The sequence below is a fragment of the Dasypus novemcinctus genome, chromosome 10 (genome assembly GCF_030445035.2).
Source record: "Dasypus novemcinctus isolate mDasNov1 chromosome 10, mDasNov1.1.hap2, whole genome shotgun sequence".
In the NCBI taxonomy this organism is placed as follows: Eukaryota; Metazoa; Chordata; class Mammalia; order Cingulata; family Dasypodidae; genus Dasypus; species Dasypus novemcinctus.
This window is the reverse complement of record NC_080682.1, coordinates 128,569,245-128,581,757: the sequence shown is the minus strand read 5'-3', so window position 1 is coordinate 128,581,757 and position 12,513 is coordinate 128,569,245. Positions and strand designations below refer to the sequence as shown.

Below are 12,513 nucleotides of genomic sequence, written 5' to 3'. Positions count from 1 at the left end.
TTCAATAATAATTGGAGGAATGTCATGTGCCATCCCCACTGGGTGACCCTCTGCCCATACTTCAGGCACATCTTCAAAAGGGAGCTACATGGGCATGGATTGGCCAGTTTCACTGAGGCAAAACAGTCTCCATTCCTCCTGCAGAGGAAGGGTTAGCACTATTCTCAGAGGGTCCTGTGGCCCCAGTGTCAGTGTGGATTGCCCGTGATGTCAAAGGCAATTTGAGCTGCAGTTTAGACAGCATGTCTCAACCCAGGAGGGGGACTGGGCACTCTGGAAGATAAAGGAACTTGTGAGTGACCTCTTTTCCCCCAATGTTGCAGGTCCTGGTTTGCAGGAAGGGCCGTTGGGTACTTTTGCCAGTTGCCCCTATGACAGTGGTCTGTCTTTTTGAGAGAGGCCCAATTGGCTTGGTCATTACAGAATGTTGAGCCCCAGCATCAACCATCATATGTATGGTGTGGCCCCCAATTTGGACTCTGACCAGAGGGTCCATGGGGCCAGGAAAATAGGAGCCTGGTCTGTCCTAATCATCTCCATTAGAGTCCTCTATTCCTGCCAGCCCAATGACCTAATTTGCAGGGTTTTTTCCTGACCTTTTATGGACCCAGGTTTTGGTTTGTGATGCCCCACTAGCTTTCCTGGCTAATGTTTTGGCTGCAGTGGCAGGGTCAAATGGCCAGCTGGGGCACTCTTGCTTCCAGTGCCCATCTTCTTTGCAGTACACACACTGATTTTTGCCTTAGATGTAGGCCCTTCCCTCTCCTTAGGGCAAGGGCCTCCCAGTTTACTCTCCTTGACACAGGAATGGATTTTTCCATGATTGTCACTGTCAGATCTGCCTTCTTCATCTTCTGACTTTCTTCCCTCCTTGTTTCTACGTCATGGTTGACATAGACTTTAGTAGCTATTTCCATGAGCTGAGAGATATTCATTCCAGCAAAACCATCCAACTTCTGCAGCTTTCTTCAGATGTCAGCTTGTGATTGGGCAATGAACACTGTGTTGACCATTGTTTGGCTCTCAGGAACGTCTGGGTTTGAAGGGTGTGCATAAACAAAACACGTTGCACAGCCTCTCATAGAATTGAGCTGGACTCTTATCCAGAGCCTGTAGAATTTGAGTAGTTTTTGCCACATTTACTGTCTTGTGGCTCCCCACCCTGAATCATTCAACTAAGGCCCTATGGAAAGTTTCTGGTCAGTTGAGCCTGGTTGTGCTCTTTGGATCCCACAGGGGGTCCTCCTTTGGGAACTGCAAGTGGGCATATTGGTCACTGTCCAAAATTCCCTCAGGTGGGTGATCTCTAAGCCAGGTTAGAGCTCCCTGCATGACACGCATTCTTTTTTAAAAGTTTAATAAAGTCATTATGGGTTGTTTACAATCAACCCAGTTGGGTTTATGGGTCTGTAAGATGGACTGGAAAGGCCCATCATGGCTTGAGGCTTCTCTGAGAATAATGGTGAGGTGTGGCTTTTCCAGTTAAAAAGGTCTGCTATGGTAAAGGGCTGATAGGTGAATGTCCAGCTCCCAACCCCCCCAAAGCTGGACATGTGCATCATAAAAAATTTGGGTCCAGGCTTTATGGAGAGGTAGCTGGAAGGCAAGCTTTATCTCTGCTCCCTCTGCCCCTAGGGCTTCCCATGGTTTGAGTTGCCACCTCTCAGCATCTCCCCCCTGACTGATTGGCAGTGCCACAGCAGCATTGCCAGGGGCAATGGGCTGTAAAAGCAGCTGATCTGTATTTTCCATTGCAGAAGCTGCCAAAGACCACTGAGGAGATGGTAAAAGTTGCTACAGGGATGGTGTAGGGCTCTCTGGTGCAGATGTCAATAAAGGCAACTGGAGGGATGGTATAGGTGCCCTCTCTGATGGTGATAAAAGCAGTGGTGGGGATGGTATGGGCATCACACTTCCCCATGTGGATGATGACAGTGGGGCACTGCTTAGGGAGACTAGCTCATTTTCATTCCTTAGTACTGCCAGGGCAGGAGTCATCACATAAGGCGGTGGAAATTCATGTTCAAATGGCCCTTCTAAAATGGGCAGATTGGCACTGGACTTGGGGCACACTTTCTCTGGGCCCTTTGCACAGTGATTGTTTGGTCTGGTCCCTGGGACAGCACTCCTTGGTTTCTGTATTAGGCAAATTCTAGCTTCCTTAGTCATGCACTACCCTAACCAAGGTGGATTTTGGCTCACAGCATTTTCCCAAGCATCAATATAGGGGAATTGGTCTGGGGGTCCTGGGTTTCCAGTTACTGCATCATGGACTTTATGGATGATCCAGGGATCTAAAATGCCATCCTGGGGCCAGCCCATGCCAAAAGTTGGCCATTCTAATTCACAAAGCATCCTAAGCTTTTCTGGTTGTAACCTTATGCGGTACACATCTTCACAGAATGCATGGGGGAGGTTTTTCAGCATACAACCTAACAGGGTCCTACTTTGTGTGTTTCCCATGTTTCCATCCTATGCTGATGGTACACAGCAGTCACTCAAACCTTACACTTAGTCCATCTCTGGCTGTGACCCTCATGGGAACTTTCAGCACCTCTTAACCTTAGCAGGTCAGTATAAGCCCCCAACTTGGAAGAGGGTCCCTTTGCAGGGACCCCCCAGACTGCCCTTGATCTTATGAGGTCACCACAGAACCACAGATCAGGACTCTGCACTTACCCTGCAGAAGTGATTTTCTGCATCTCACTCAGTTGCCACAATCACATGCACACAACCACCCCCCTTTCCTTTTTTTGGACCTGGAGAGGAGGCAGCTTCCTCCTTTATTCTCAGGAGTACTGGGGCCTCCCCTTTTAGAGAGCTTATCAGTCTCCCTCCTAATTTTAGAACTAGGCTTTTCCTGCCCCAGGGGGTCTTACCCATCTGATGTGTAGTGCTCCTTGCTTCATTCTCAGGGTCTCTCAAACCTACTGGTGCTCTGGTTCTTTCAGGAGGGCTCTAGTGAAGACCACAACCTCTTTCTGGACTAAAAGGGGAGTCCAGGGGCACCCAGGGCTGGGTTTCACCTGGGCCCTCCCAGCCTCCTCAGAGACATCTGAAAGGGGCAGACAATTGTTGCCACCTCTGACCTTCTCAATGCAATCCTGTACAAGCCCCCAGAATTGTAGTAGCAGAGAAGTCAGGTGTATGTGGTGTCGAAGGCCAGGACATGAGAAATCTGAGAAGGAAGTTGATTTATTTTGACTGGCCAGGCTTGGCAGACTACTGTCCTAATAGAAACCAAGCCCCAAATAGAATTTTTGGGTCCCTTTTATACAGAGGAAATAAGAGTGGGGAGACAAACGGTGCTTATATGCAAAAAGACTTTTTGTTAGTTTCAAGTGTTTTGTCTGAGTATTGGATTGGTTATTTCCCCCAGGTAAGCTTGAATTAATGCATATCCCCCACATTCCAAGTCAGCGTTTAGCACTAACCCCCCCCCCCACATTCCAGCTTATATCCTCCCTGAATATTCAAAGCCTACAGAGTTTATACTTCTCAATTGGCGTTCTAGGCATATTTGGAAATAAAATAAGTTTAGATTTGTGCACAGGCTATATTACATCTGCTGCTTTCAGCCCTCCATTTATAAAGGACTCCAGCAAGAAGACCGATACCCACCCTAGACTCACTGAAGCAATCCAATCAAAGACCCCAAATTGAATCCAATTCAAGTTCTCAAGCCCACAGGAATGAATTAGCTCCAAGAATATGTGATCTTTCCTGGGCTCCACATAAAGTTTCAAAGTGCCCCAACATGAAGGCCAGTTTCTTTCTCTTGCCTAGTATTTTATTTATTGTTGATTGGCTTTATATTAAAACTCTTCTCTGACACTTAGAATTGGCTGTATTTAATTGATCAAATTTTCCCAGTTCTTCATCTCATTCTAGCCCTGGATATTTGGTATAATTTTTAAGATTGTACTATTTGTGTAATTGTTTCACCCCAAGAAAAAAGATCCTTTCCTAGTTCCTCCTCTGGGAATATTGATCTGTTCTGTTTTTGTTTCTTTGTTTTTGTTGTTTATTTTTGTCTCTATAGTTTTTACACACTCCTTTCATTGCCTCTAGCTGTTTTACATGATATGCAAAATCCTGGAGGATGGTCTCCTCAGAAAGGACTTCTGAAAACAGTATTTCTAGTCAAATGAGGACCAGAGACTCACAAAAAGGGCTCAGACCAGCCCCAACGAGCCCTGGAGAGAGGTACAGGTAAGACACCAGAAACCTTTTTCACAACTTGGTGAAGCTTGAATTCCTGGCCTGCCAAAAATATGGCACCCTTTAGAATACTGTTCCCTGCAGCCCTAAGGAGGCATTGTGTCTTTAAGGCTTAACTGCTTTCCTCCATGTCAGCAGTGGGACTAGATCCTAAGATAGCCCATATCATGAATGGGGGATGAGTGCCAGCTGTCACTGCAGAGTGAGCTACTCAGTATTTTTTTAACTTGATAAAAATTGTAATTAGATTGCATAGTCTTCTTTTTTTAACAAATCAATTTTATTTGCACATATTAATAAAGTTTACAATTCATACAAAGTATAAAAACAATGGAATTTGGTATGATCACATAGTTGTGCATTCATCACTTCAATCATTATTGGAGCATTTCCATTATTTCAGTAATAATAAAAAACGAGAAAATTCCTCACCTCTCAACCTCTCTATGATTCCCCTGCTGTACATAGTTGCTATTTCTGGCTACTCTTGCACAATTATTTATTATTTTATTAAGTTGTTCTTTTTTGAGATGTATTCACATACACTATGATCTATCCAAAGTGTATAATCAATGGCTTTTATTATAATCACAATGTTGTACATACAGTTTTTAGCACAATTTCTCAGCCTTTTCCATACACCATCGTCTGGATGCTGTCTAATGCTCCTTTGGCCTCCTGGGCTCCAGAGCAAATGTTACAGACAGTTTCTGACTCTTCACTAGCTCTTTTGGAAGAGAAGTGAGTCCTGAATCTCCCTGCTCTGCCATCTTCCTGGAAATTCCCTTGCTAGTGTAAATATCTTTGGTATACATGGAACAAAATAACCTAGTACACATCTTCCTGACCAAACATGGAGAAAAGTTTTATACATTTTCCCACATGGAAAATAAGCAATCCAATATGATCTAAAGTTAGGTTAAGATTAGATCCAGAAAACCACCTTGAATGTCTCTCTATTTGTATTTTTTTACCCTTATAGGAGGTCATATAAGCATCAGCACATTGCCATTTACAAGAGTCCATTAGTCTGAGAAAGAAGAAAGCATTCCTATTTAAATGATGTAACAATTCATGTATATTACTTCCAATTAAGTATGTTGAGTTTCCATGTTAAATATAACCTGAATATTGACTAAATCATGTTATATAAGTTTATCTGTATTGGGTAAAGAGATAATGCAGGCATTACACATGCAAGTGGGATACTTGTCATTGAGTCAATATCTAATTTAGTGATTTTCTTTGTTACATCAGTAAAAGTATCATTATCGGAGTCACTTTTAAGGTCTCTGTCTTTGAATATGGGAGTCCCATCTCAATTGACTGAATCTAACCTGATTGATTGGTTATATACAACCAATATATGCAGCCAGTCTTGTATATATCCAATTTTGGCCCTGTCTTATTACAGTTTTCTTGCAAAAAGAAGAGTTTATAATCACCACATTATAAGTTGTGAAAAGCTAGTTAAACCTTCAAATAAAGTGTCCCAATGCCAAATACATTTAACTTATTGATCTGTAACAAGGGCTGACTAATTTTTAACAGGATACCAAATCTTTTTATTAAACATTTACCTCTTTTTTTGAATGATCACTTTTGCCTGAATGGAACATTATTTTAGGTCCATCTTTATCATCTAGATGTTGGCAAACCCAGCAATCAGTTAAATTTATAATGCTAGAAGCCCTATAAATAACTGGAGTTGAGATAGATCTAACCTTAGAGAAGTAGCAGTAAATAATAGCATTGCTTTTTAAAGTTTTAAAATCACTTAATAAGTTGTTTCTTTGTAAATCAATCAATAATATTTTACACCATGCTTTAAAAGTTAGGTAATCAAGACCACATTAATAATCCATAGGCATTTATTTATTTATTTATTTTTTAATCCATAGGCATTTAGAGTGAGATTCCATTTGCTCAGAGTTTTGCATTGTAAGCAGTATAATCACTGCATAGATATACTCTGAATGTATATTAAATTATCTCATTTATACTAACTCTTCTTAGAAAGGATGTGTTCTGTTTAGCTCTAGTTGGAAGTATCATAAATTAAAAATTAATTAAGCTTTACTGTATTTGAGAATAGCTTTGGCTTAACTACCAATACCTTCAGCCATTTGTTTTATATTTACATACGTATACATGGGTAAGTCATATGTGGATGTATTTATTGTTTTTATGAAGTCTATCTGTAACAATCTACTGCTAGTAACAGACACACTATGTAGCTGTTTAAAATTGTCCCTCAGTTCTATTCTAAACCCTTAGTTCAGTTTATTTTATTGCCCTCAATCTGTCATAACCAGAAGCAAAACACTGGGACTTTAAATTAAAACTCAACTCCACTTATCTAAAGGTTTGTTTATTCATACTATTTTGCTGAAGGCCTCATATGTATATATAAATCAATACGTTAATCTGCGCAGTTTGACAGCAATATCAGAATCCCATGACCCTGTAATTCTTGAAGGAAGTGATGTATATTTTCTGGATAATTTAGAGAAATGTTGACCTTTCCAGCTATTTTTTTAAGAAAATGAACAGTTCTTCCTTTTAACTAATTTATGAATTAATCTTTCTGAATTCACTGGTTTCTGAAACTGGTCTTAAGCAAAGGTCTGATATCTAGGCAATTAATAGAGACTGTGTAACCCTGCCTAAGAAGACACTTCAAAGTGAATTAAACTGTTTTTCACTTGAGAGAAACAAACAATTCCCACCAAACCCTGAAAATGTATGTCACATTGGACCTCCCAGGACAATTCCACATTTTACTACAGAGCTTAAAAAAGTTGTATTGGCTCTTCTGAAAGACTCTCAATGGACAACATCATCACCACCTATACCTGGAGAACAAGTGGTACATTTTTTACTTCAGTAGCAGAGAATATAACTACCAATTTCTATTTATCTGTAAAGAAAATTTTTAAAAGATTTTTTTCTCTCCCCTTCCTGCCCCCTGCCCCCAGTCATTTGTTCTCTGTGTCCACTTGCTGCATGTTCTTGTTTTTGTCGACTTCTGTTGTCAGCGGCATGGGAATCTGTGTCTCTTTTTGTTGCATCATCTTGCTACATTAGCTCTCCGTGTGTGGTGCCATTCCTGGGCAGGCTGCACTTTCTTTCACACTGGGTAGCTCTCCTTACAGGGCACACTCCTTGCACTCCTTGCGCGCATCAGCACTGCACATGGGCCAGCTCCACACAGGTCAAGGAGGCCTGGGGTTTGAACTGTGGACTTCCCATGTGGTAGACAGACAACCTAACCACTGGGCCAAGTCTGCTTCCCTGTAAAGAATATTTTAAGAGACTCTGAAAGAGCAGAGTAACTAAGGATGAGAAGATTTAAGAGTATCTAAAATTTAAATAATAAATCTTTCTCACAAAATTTATCTCCATAAAAGAAAGGTACTAAAGAACTTATATGTGAATATCCTACTTATATTTTGAAAAATCAGATATTTTTATTTAAGTGAAGGTGGAAATGAATTAAAATATGAAGGATAGAATTAAATAACCAGCTATATAGCCAATTCAAATTACATTAAAACCCAAATATGAACTATAAACAGAAGTGAAATTTTCCTAAAATGATGTGAATATTCACTAAACCCCATCCCATCCCCAAGTAGGTAAATTACATTAAGGAGAAGAATTCTACATGGACTGAGATACTTTTATACTTCAATATGTATAAAAACATAAAAATAAATTTAATGTTGCCAAAATAACTGAGTTTTTAGGGTTACATAGTTAGAAATATATAATTCTACTCTTACAAACAAGTCAACTAGGAGAAATAAGTTAGCATAATCATTTGAACTAGCTGCCTACATATTGGACAGGCCTTATTTTATTTTTTGTTTTTTTTTTTAGCTTTTTTGAATATGTAAAACAAGCCATGATATGTCCTTTTTTGTCATGGATGATACAGTCAATTTTAGGTCACAAGGTTCAATGGCACAAAGATGGAAACTAGATTCCATGCATTTTCCTTTATCTTGTGTTTCATTCCTCTCAAACTCTCTGACAGCTTTATTTAATTTTTAAAGAAGCTTTAGATTATATAAATGTTTAATAAAAAATATAGGGGATTCCCATATTCCCCAACTCCTCACCCTAACCCTCCCACACTTTCCCACATTAACATCTTCCATTAGTGTGGTAAATTTGCTACAATTGATAAACACATATTGAGGCATTGTTATTAACAATGTACTATAGTTTCTATTATAGCTTACACTCTGCCTTACCCAATTTTATAGGTTATGACCAAATGTAATGGTCTGCACCTGTCATTGCAATGTCATGCAGGGCAATTCCAGTGCCCCAAATGTCCCCATAGTATACCTATTCTTCCCTCTCCCTCGCCTCAGAACCTCTGGTGGCCACTATCTTTACATCAATGATAAAAGTTCTTCCATTGCTAGAATAATATTAAGTCTATAATAGAATAATACTAAGTCTACTTTAGTCCATTGTTCACTCCCCAGTCTTGAGGATTTCAGGATGGTGATCCCACTCTGCTTCTACTTGAGAGGGGGCTTAAATCCCAATGGGGAGATGGCTGGCATCTTCTTGATTGGTATAAATGTTGCTACTAGAAGTTGATGGCTGAGAATAGCCCTCATTTTCTTGGGATTGGGAGGCTTGTGTGATTTTATTATTTTCCTCTGTCATTTTTCTGAAATCAGGAACATTAAAGCCCTCTTCTACATGTGTTGCATTTTCTAGTATGGCTTTCCCAGGTATTTTCCCTTTATTATTTCCTTTATATTCAGGAAGTCAATTCTCACATCTGTTGTAATGCATTTCCACAAGGGAAGGATACATTTCATTGCATGAAGTACATTTCCCACAGAGAGCCAAGGAAATTTCAGGATCTTCTTCAGATGAGTCTGTATCACTTTCCACTGCTTGATATACAGTAACTTGATAAACCTGATCATCTTCATATGAGAGTTCTTGTCCTTCTTCACTAATCTTCTGAATAAAGAGATTCAACTTCAAATTATACACTGAATTGATCTGAAACTGAATCCTGATTCAACCAATCACCAGAATGTTCATTTAAACCAGTATCAAGATCCAGATTCGATAGTCTCCATTGATTCACTCCTACAGAATCTTTTACACCATATCTTCCTTATTATACATAGAGCAAGACTTTCATTGGAGGAAAAGTAAATTCTAGCAAATTTATGGTGCTTTCTATTGTCCACCAGCTAAGTCTTCTGAATTTTCTGTCTCACTAATTACTCTCCTTTTAGATGAAGGTCTAAAAATCAAATTTGAGGATGAAGGTTTCTCCTCCTACACCTCTTGCACAAGGTCCCTTTGATGGCTGCCATCTTTTTTTTTTTAAGATTTATTTTATTTATTTCTCTCCCCTTCCTTCTCCCCTGCCCTAGTTGTCTGTTCTCTGTGTCCATTTGCTGTGTGTTCTTTGTCCACTTCTGTTGTTGTCAGCGGCATGGGAATCTGTGTCTCTTTTTTGTTGCATCATCTTGTTGTGTCAGCTCTCCGTGCATGTGGCACCCTTACTGGGCAGCCTGAACTTTCTTTCACGCTGGGCAGCTCTCCTTAAGGGGTGCACTCCTTGTGCATGGGACTCCCTTATGTGGGGGGCACCCCTGTGTGGGGCAGCTCTCCTTGTGCGCATCAGCACTGCACATGGGCCAGCTCCACATGGGTCAAGGAGGCCCGGGGTTTGAACTGTGGACCTCCCATTTGGTAGACAGACACCCTATCCACTGGACCAAGTCTGCTTCCTGATGGTTGCCATCTTGAAGGTGACACCTGTTTTCACTTAGAGATGCACCTGAACCTGATGGTTCCTGCTGGTTGACTACTACCAAGTTTCTGTAGACATTTTTCTGTGTTCTTTCACAGAGGAGCTTGGCACTACAAAAACTCCCCTAGAAGATAGTTTGAACAATATACAATATATTGTTGTTTCTCATCACTTGCTCATAATATAGTGGCCAAGATAAAATATAATGTCTTTCATTGTGTGTGTGTTTGTGCACCAACAGACTTTAGCAACTTCAGCAATGATTGTTTTGTTCTAACCAGGGTCTCTGGTTCTGAAACAGGAATCTGTGAGGTGTTCATAGCATATCAGTAGCTAGATAATTGTTGGTATTGAACATTTGCCATGCAGGGTTTTTCATGCCTACAGTGGGATCTTTTGAGGCTCCCCAGTTCTGTTCATGGGGCACATGGAAGCCTTCATGTCAATTTCACACCACTATTGTATTCCAACACATTAGGTTGGGAGTAGGAGATCCCTTGAGGCAAAAGCATCAGATACTGAGCCAGAGGTTCTGACCAGAAAAAGGCTCAGCTTCTTGCTCCATCCCCCTTCCAGTCACTCAGGGCAACACAAGCCCCAAACAAAAGGAACAAAGGTTGCTAATAGCCATGCTCCCCCCTCTTCCCATCTGTCCTCTTGATAGTGGGAGGCCACTGGGGCTGGGAAGCTAAGTGTGGAGGTCCCCCCAACTTCTTGAGAGCCCATATGAATCCGAGCATTCTGCCTTGATGCCTTGAGAGACATGCTTGTTGTCTCTGCTAACTAACAGGGAAAAAGATTAGAGCTCTTCTTTTTTACTTAAGCTCTTAGATGCTCTTATCTTTTTAAACAAAAGAAGCAACATTTGGAAATGTGCACACACATCTTGTGTATTCTCTTATATGTAGCCAGAAATGAAGCAGTTGCTTACAGATAATAAAATGCTTCTCAGTTTTACTACTGTGTGGTTAGACTGGTAAGAGGATGTGCCTGTCCCCTTGAAGCTGGCACATGGTCTGTATGAATGCCCAGAGCCTGGAGAAGCCCTGGGCTCCCACCCAGCTCTTCAGGATGACAGTGGCCCTCCACCCTGCCATCCTCCCCAGCCCAAGACTGTGCTACTTATATGTCACCAGGTCCTTGTCTGGTCAGCACCAATGTGAAACACCCTTCTCCATTCTAAAAGATTCTAAAAAGGAATCTTGTGGCTCTTTTAATACTATTACTATGTAGCTAAAGTTTTCTCTTCCTTTCTAGCATGGTATTTTTTGTTTGGGTTTTGTTTTTGTGCTGAAATGACAATTCTCTTTCTTGCTCAGTCAGCCTCGCCTCTGTTCTGTATAATATACCATGGCCAGACTCAGTACAGGCTCAGCACACCAGTGTCTTCCCAGCTCATGTCCATGATAAAACAGCCCACTTCCCTAATTGGCTGACCAACCTTGTGGGTTTAAATTATGTGACACGGACAATTTTCCCAAATTGAGTACACTCAGTTGTTCATATGACCCTCATGGTATTCACGATATATGTAGGTTCACAACATAAGATGATACATTATCAATATGATACCTAAATAATAGACTGCATATGCCATCATTTATAACAATGTAACTTCATCAAGAACTTCCCTCTGAAAGTTATTTTTTTCAGATTTGTGCTAACATGTGGGTCAGGGACTAATTCCACAGGCATCATGTAGACATCAGACAAGGTTGTTTTCAAGCACCATTTTTTAAAAGAAAATATTTATTTTGCCCCATAATGATAGCAATGTATGTAATCTCTGTCACAAATCTCAGCCCAAGTCTAAATATTTTTAAGGTGCTATGAACTTAGGGCAGCACTGGGCAGCTTAGCACTTGCTGAAATGTTCAGTGTTCAATTATATTTGTGCATATTTCTTTACTGTACAAGGAAAACAACATTTAATTTTCTAAATATCCAGAGAAAGTAATGTAAAACAATGTTTCACTGAGAAATAAGAAAATTTTCTTGTTGTTTTTCAGGGGGTTAGGATTATTTTCTTTGCTCTATTTATTTTCAAAATTCTTTTGCATTCTTCCTTTCATATATTTCCTTCATTTTACCAAAAGCTGTCCTTTATTCTTCAACCTTGATCTTTTTGTGTTCTAAAAATACCATATTTGCTTAATGAAACCTCAGGGAAATGATAATGCCTCACACACACTGGATGTGTCACTTGTCTTTATTTTATTTGGTCATTAAATTTTTGTTTGGGGGAAGAGACATGCATGTCAACTGCATGGCATATTCCACTTACTAGCTGCCCTCTCCACAAGTATGTCTGAAACATTTCTATAATTGTACAGAAGATGCAAGGAGTACATAGCTTCATTTATATCACAAAATCAAAGATTGGGTTATTTTTCTTTTAATGTTTACAACCTATTTTCTCCATTTAAGGAGTGCTGCTTCAAGAACTATGTGGTATTACAGAAAAAGTTGGAGATTAGTTTGAGGACTATTTA

The 12,513-nt window shown here is 40.2% G+C and overlaps 1 protein-coding gene and 1 pseudogene across 5 annotated transcripts in view; one reads left to right on the top strand and one right to left on the bottom strand.

Annotated features, from left to right (window-relative positions):
- LOC131280128 (leucine-rich repeat and calponin homology domain-containing protein 1-like) overlaps positions 1–12,513 on the top strand; it is a 169,097-nt gene that overhangs the window by 138,709 nt on the left and 17,875 nt on the right. For all 5 annotated transcript variants that reach the window (XR_011650008.1, XR_011650007.1, XR_011650009.1 and 2 more), the window contains one exon: positions 4,072–4,212. The gene's annotated coding sequence lies outside the window, so the exon portion shown is untranslated. The remainder of the gene's footprint in view (positions 1–4,071; positions 4,213–12,513) is intronic.
- Positions 8,018–10,379, bottom strand: LOC101417887 (E3 ubiquitin-protein ligase Mdm2-like; annotated as a pseudogene).